Source organism: Mytilus galloprovincialis, chromosome 4, assembly GCF_965363235.1.
Source record: "Mytilus galloprovincialis chromosome 4, xbMytGall1.hap1.1, whole genome shotgun sequence".
Classification (NCBI taxonomy): domain Eukaryota; kingdom Metazoa; phylum Mollusca; class Bivalvia; order Mytilida; family Mytilidae; genus Mytilus; species Mytilus galloprovincialis.
Genome location: NC_134841.1, coordinates 16,088,941 through 16,095,792, shown reverse-complemented (window position 1 = coordinate 16,095,792; position 6,852 = coordinate 16,088,941).

Here is a 6,852-nt window from a genome sequence, read left to right as displayed (position 1 = left end):
CGATAATTCTCCTGCACACTGAGACAAATCAATAGTTCGGTATTTAAGGCGGTATAAACAACATATACATTGATAAGTGCACTAAAAGAATAATTAAGACACAAAACTTTTCATTAAACAGGATGTATAAAACTGTAATTTTAGTCTATTTTTGCCACAACAATACATAACTAGTAATGAAAAATTGGTAATTATATTTAATTATGTCACGAATAACACCTACTATTTCTAAACTTTAAAAAAATTATTGATAATGCAGTTGAAAATGCAGACAAGAAATGGTTTTCTTAAATATTAAAAAGTTGAAATTTACAATACCAGGGAAAATGTTCTTGCAAGTTTTGACGATCAGTTGTATTTGATGACATTAACTTGATTGTTATATTCACTTGAATGAAATTACATCTTGAAAGGAATTTAAACATTGTCAATAACAAATAATAAGAAATAAGTGTCATCTATGACCTTCAGCTTATGAATTTGATTGTTCCCTTGTCTCATTTACAATAGAAACAGAAAATAATCGTAAAATGTTGGCGGGTATCAAACCCAACGGGTTCTATGCTCAATCTAAACTGAAAAAATTACATCATTGAGGCCATCAGTTTAGTCTTATTGTTTTCTTTTGCTTTCACTGATATTTTTCTATCTTAAATGTCTTGAAATTGTGCTATGTATACTGCACATAATGTTACCTGTTTCTGATATTTTCTTTGGTATATTGAGTTGAATTTGTTTTCAGTAAAAGTACATTTACATCTGTCACATAAAATTAGTTATGTTTCATTACTTGTTTACATAAAGCTTTAACGATGCTCATCCTTTTATTTCAATCAAAATAACTTAAATCCTGCATTCGTAATAGCTAGATATTAAATTATTAGAAATATTCTTACCAAAATTACATTCCAAATGAAATTAATTAAAATTATCAAACTAATATAAATGTGCACTTTTACTTCATTTATTTATCGTCGTCCTTTGTTCAAGAATATGACGCATTTCAATAAATCTCTGTAATACTCTGAATTCCTATGTCACCATTAACATCATCATCACAAGGTCGTATAGCATAACAACCTATTTTCTAATTGGTATAAAGCACTTTTACTAAGGTGTTAAAAGTACTGTTAAAATTTCAGTATTTGTCTAAAGATCACTGAGTGCAATAAATGTGTTACCTCGGCGGGTAGTAAATTGACGGCTGCATAATTATTTCAATTCTGACTGAAAAGTCGAAAAAAATCTAGTTAGATCAATCTTTAACTACAGAATGAGCATGCAAATCTAGTTAGATCAATCTTTAACTACAGAATGACCATGCAAATATATTAGATCTATCTTTAACTTAGCAAAGATACTGTCAAACAACGTGAGCAAACTTAATTGCAAATATACATTAGAAAAAATCGAATGCTATAATATGATCATAATGATCATTTCATTTCAAATTCAATATCCAACGTTTGTGTTAAAAATGTTTTTAAGAAAAGAACGCATCATATTTGTAAAAAAGCTCATCATAGGTACCATTTCTGGCATAATATTTAATGAAAATGGCTTCACTTTAATAAGCTTGATTTATGTCCACCGACTTGTTTATTATTCGTATGAGACATTTCTCGTGCGTGGGCTTCTCTAGAAAAATGAAGAGAAGCTAGAATCATCTTTTAACTTCCAGTTTCGATTTATAATTGATGTTCACTTGCATTGACTGAAGTAAATATTTTACGAATCTGTTTCTCGCGTCTATCACATTGATTATACGAACTACAACGCTTTGTTTGCACCTGTCCTAAGTGAGGAACCGGGTGTTAAGTGGTTGTCAATTGATGATGTGGTTCATAAGTATTTCTCATTTTTCGTTTTTAAATGGAATGGACCGTTCTCCTGTTTGAATTATTTTACACTTATCATTTTGGGGCCCTTTATAGCTTGCTCTTTGGTGTGAACCAAAGCTCCGTGTTGAAGGCTATACTTTGAACTATAATTGTTTATTCTTTATAGCTAATTAAACGTTTTCTTATTGGCACTCTAACCACATCTTATTTCTATATAAAGGTCATAACTGATAGTGCTAAGTCTTCTCAATGCTTTAGCTTCAGTTACCCTTATAATTCAACAGGGATGCGAAAACTAATATTTACAACATAATGCAGCATCATTTGAACAACGCATGTACATCCCGATTGATACGATATCCTAGGGTTTGTATTTCCTTTCATATTTCTTTGATAGATGATTGTTATGATGTCACTTTGTTATCGTTATGGTATATGAGTCACTGATGACCACGGCTATAGATATCCCGTCATTCTTTCCTTGTCTCGCCATCGTATATAATCCTCTAGCTTTCAACTTTTGTTCCTTTTGAAAGATAGTCGTTGTGGTTGTATTTACCCATGATAAACAAATAACTATTTTAAAATCGTGATTATTCGAGTAAAGATAAGGCAACATTATATCAGTCTCTCCTGATTATTAAATTTTTCTAATATGAAAAAATAAATCATTTTTGTATTTTTTTCTCACAAATTTCATTCATTTTCGTTACTGTAGAAAATACTTTTCGTTATTTATTTCATGAAATAAACTCGAGTAAGAATTTATTGTCATCAGTTTATAATCATTATAATTATTCAATGATCGGTGTGAATTATTTTCGAAATTCAGCCCCACCCATCTGCTTTTACAGTGGGTACTTTTCAAATGTTATTTGTCAACCAATTCATAATGGAGACAATAGAACGTATATATAACGGGTTATGTTCTTCTCATATATGGTATGATGGTATGATACTAAACCCCTAACGGGGAGGATTGTGCCTGATGTTCATATGATGAAATCATAATCTTTCAGTCAGTTTAATTGAAGTCTGTAGCTGGCATGTCAGTTAACTGCTAGTAGTCTGTTGTTATTTATGTATTATTGTCATTTTGTTTATTTTCTTTGGTTACATCTTCTGACATCAGACTCGGACTTCTCTTGGACTGAATTTTAATGTGCGTATTGTTATGCGTTTACTTTTCTACATTGGCTAGAGGTATAGGGGGAGGGTTGACATCTCACAAACATGTTTAACCCCGCCGCATTATTGCGCCTGTCCCAAGTCAGGAGCCTCTGGCCTTTGTTAGTCTTGTATTATTTTAATTTTAGTTTCTTGTGTACAATTTGGAAATTAGTATGGCGTTCATTATCACTGAACTAGTATATATTTGTTTAGGGGCCAGCTGAAGGACGCCTCCGGGTGCGGGAATTTCTCGCTACATTGAAGACCTGTTGGTGACCTTCTGCTGTTGTTTTTTTCAATGGTCGGGTTGTTGTCTCTTTGGCACATTCCCCATTTCCATTCTCAATTTTATTAGCTAGAAAATTTGTCTTTCTTCCTCATAAAACCTTGTTTGAGTTATGAGTATGTATCTGTTAATGAAATCGCCATAATAATACTATGTTTGTCCATGTCGTATCAACTGCTGTAGTAAAATATGTAATATGAATTTTTTTCTGAAGTAAAAACAGGCGTTGTTAAATTGATGTATTCCACGGTAATGCTTTATCGAAACTATTTTTAAGTAATATCTTTGAGTATCCAAAGTGCAATCGATATCAGTTGCCATTTGGAAAATTGGTACTCTTATTATATTGTCAGCCTAAGTGATTAAGAAGAAGTTACGCAATAAATGCCATATTGTAGTGTAAAGGAGACGGCTGTTTTGTTGATAGCACTCTTAACCATTACTCATAAACGACAATAAAACAACACAACATGCAATTAGTTGTTCTTATCGACAAGCACTTTTCCTTAACTCAGTAAAATGTCGTCTTATTTCACTTGATTCGGCAAATGATAAATTTATTTTATTTGAAACATGATTCTTCAAAATGAGTAAAGGTTCTAACGATTTGTTTTGTTGAATTTTCTTTCTTTATAAAAAAAAAATATTTGTCACTGATGCTAAGCATACAGCTATCTTCAAATCAATAGTAAAACTCCATTTCTGTAAAGGATTATTTTGCACCAAAGCACGGCCTTTAACAATGAGTGAAAACAAATGAGTAGACATGACAAAATATAAATTATTTCAAAATGGAAAAAACAATGACATGGTTAAAACAATAAAAACAAAAACATACTAGACTAACCGAAACATACTCGACTGACAGAAACATACGATAAACGCTGAATTACATGTTTCTTTAAATCATTCAGAATGAAGGTATGTGTCCGCATAACATACTAGCTAACCTGGAACAGTGTTGTTACATCACAATATCAAACAAACTGTAAAATCAGAATGTGACTTAGAAAAAAAGGCAAAAAAAACTTGAATAAAGACAAAAAATACAAGGTAACTACTAGTATTTAAGAGTAAACGCAGTTACTAAAAGTTAGAAAGAACCCAATTCCAGATACTAAATTACGGGAAGTGCGTTCGGATATCCACAAATTACAAACTCATATAGTTAGTTTTAATTTGTAAAAAAAACCAAATCAATTAGAACCGTTGACGACAGAATTTAAAGTTCAAACTACAATGTTAAATTGATAATCTTTCAGAATAATTTATTCAAAGGATCAATCAATTTATTTGTATTATTTATTGTCCTTTTCAACTTTGTTTTTATTCGAACGTCACTGATGAGTATAGACAAAACGCCCGTCTGTCTTACACAATTTTAATCCTTGTATATATGTTGAGTTTATTTACAACCACTTAGTGGATGACACTGCTGGTGGAGTTTTTCTCTCCGAGGGTACCGCCAGCTCAGTAGTCAGCACTTCTTTGTTGACATAGATTATCATTGATATGGTAAAAACTAAAAATCAACAGTTTAAAAAACTTTTTAAAATTTTCCAAATACTAAGGTTTTTTTTACCTGAAGATTAACTTAGCCATGACTGAAATTTATGAGTTCATTCTAAGAATGTATGTTCAACCAAATTGTTTGCTGCTTTATCTGCTTATACAAACGCATAACGCTTTACGATTATATAAGTAAGTGGTTTTTTTTTTAAGTTTTTAATTGTGGATGTACTGGTTTATTTTTCGTGTATAATGTTGTCAGTATGTAAATCAAATGTACATGCGCTAATAAAAATCACTACGCCTCCTAAATCATTAAAACTCCTTAAAACTTAACTGGCTTACACAACTAAACTCTAAAACTGTCATGCATGTAGAATAATAACACGTTGCATAGAACTATTAAATAAACTTATCAATTATCTTTCTTATATGAACCGATATCTACGTTTAAAATTGGAATGGCAATTACGTCACATAAATTAGGGTTTTAATCGGGTTTATAAGATAAAGAATAACGGGTCAAATCTACAGAAAATGGATATAATAAATTTAAAAAGGAGAAATATAGGGCAAAAATAGAAGAACGAACAATATTGAGCAAAAATTGACAGAAATTAGAAAATTACCTAAAACAAATAACAATACGGAAATCGGAAGGACCCATCTAACCCTCATAAAACACTGAAAACAATGAAAATTAAACTGACTAAAAACAATTAAACTATAAAACTACACGGCAATTATATATGTAATTGAAACAACAAATGACAAAAACGTAAGTGAAATGGTTCAGTAGGAACTTCTACATCACATTGAATTTACAAAGTCAAAATCTTTCCATTCAGCGAATCATCTCACCTTCCTATTTTATTCGAGATCACATTAAAAAAACGATAAAATATGAACTGAAAAAATTGACTTTGAATCGATAGTTATTTTACGATAATGAAGATATTTAAAACAAATTTAGTGTGACCGGGTAGGAATTTTATAAAGGGATGATTATGATTTCTAGTTTAGTTTAAAAAAATATCGCATGCACCTTTGACATGCTTTTCCAAGCATGTATACACGATGAGAAGAGAAACATCTTTATAAATAGTGTAGGCATATTATGAAGTGGCATGGGTGATATTAACAAAAAAATATATATATTACAACCATTCAGTTTGTATCCATTTAGGTTGACTACCACAAGGTATGTACCCTTTACATAAGGTTCTGTATACTTACGATCAATCTTTTTTGTTACTTCAGCGCTTTGGTTTTGGAACGGCCTGATGTTACATTCTCTAGGTGTTTTTTCTTCAATTTTCAAATTTTGTCATTTTACAGCAACTAAGGTAATAATCCCCAGGCAGTATTAAATGAATTTTTATATTTCCTGAACTGTTTTATATAATTGGCTTTCCAAATTTTTGGACTCAAGTGTAATTAATTAAAGCTTATTCGGAAAAACATGTCGTGAAATTGGAAATCGGCATTTTCATGACTGCATGCCATTGCATCGGTATAACTGCTGGACAACTGTTACTTCCAGTCTATTACGAAGATGCATAGAATCCACGGAACACGTTACAAAGGTTCGTTATATGGTATCGGATTCAACGAACAAACGTTGGATCTCAAAACTTTGTGGTCAAGTTAATCCCAAAACTGATGGTTGATATTGAAATCATCCGTGTATACGTTAACACTTAAAATATGATTTCTTTAATGTGATAGAAAATCTGAATAAGATCGAAAATTAAAGACATAATTAATAGATGATAATATACTATACAGTCAGGATTCTACTTCGTCAAAATTATCTCCCCATTACGCCAGTTCATTTTCACAATCGTAGAAATGGAAACCATTGTAGGGATGACGCGCTGCCAATTTTGCTCTCGGAAACCGATAAATTTATCCACATTGCACCATTACAATCCTTATATGTCAGTTGTATTTTAAAAGACAAACGCATCAACTAGCTAATGAGCATCAGTTAATGATCTTGTATGCATTGATTCAACTTAAAACTATTGTCTGATCGGTTGTCAG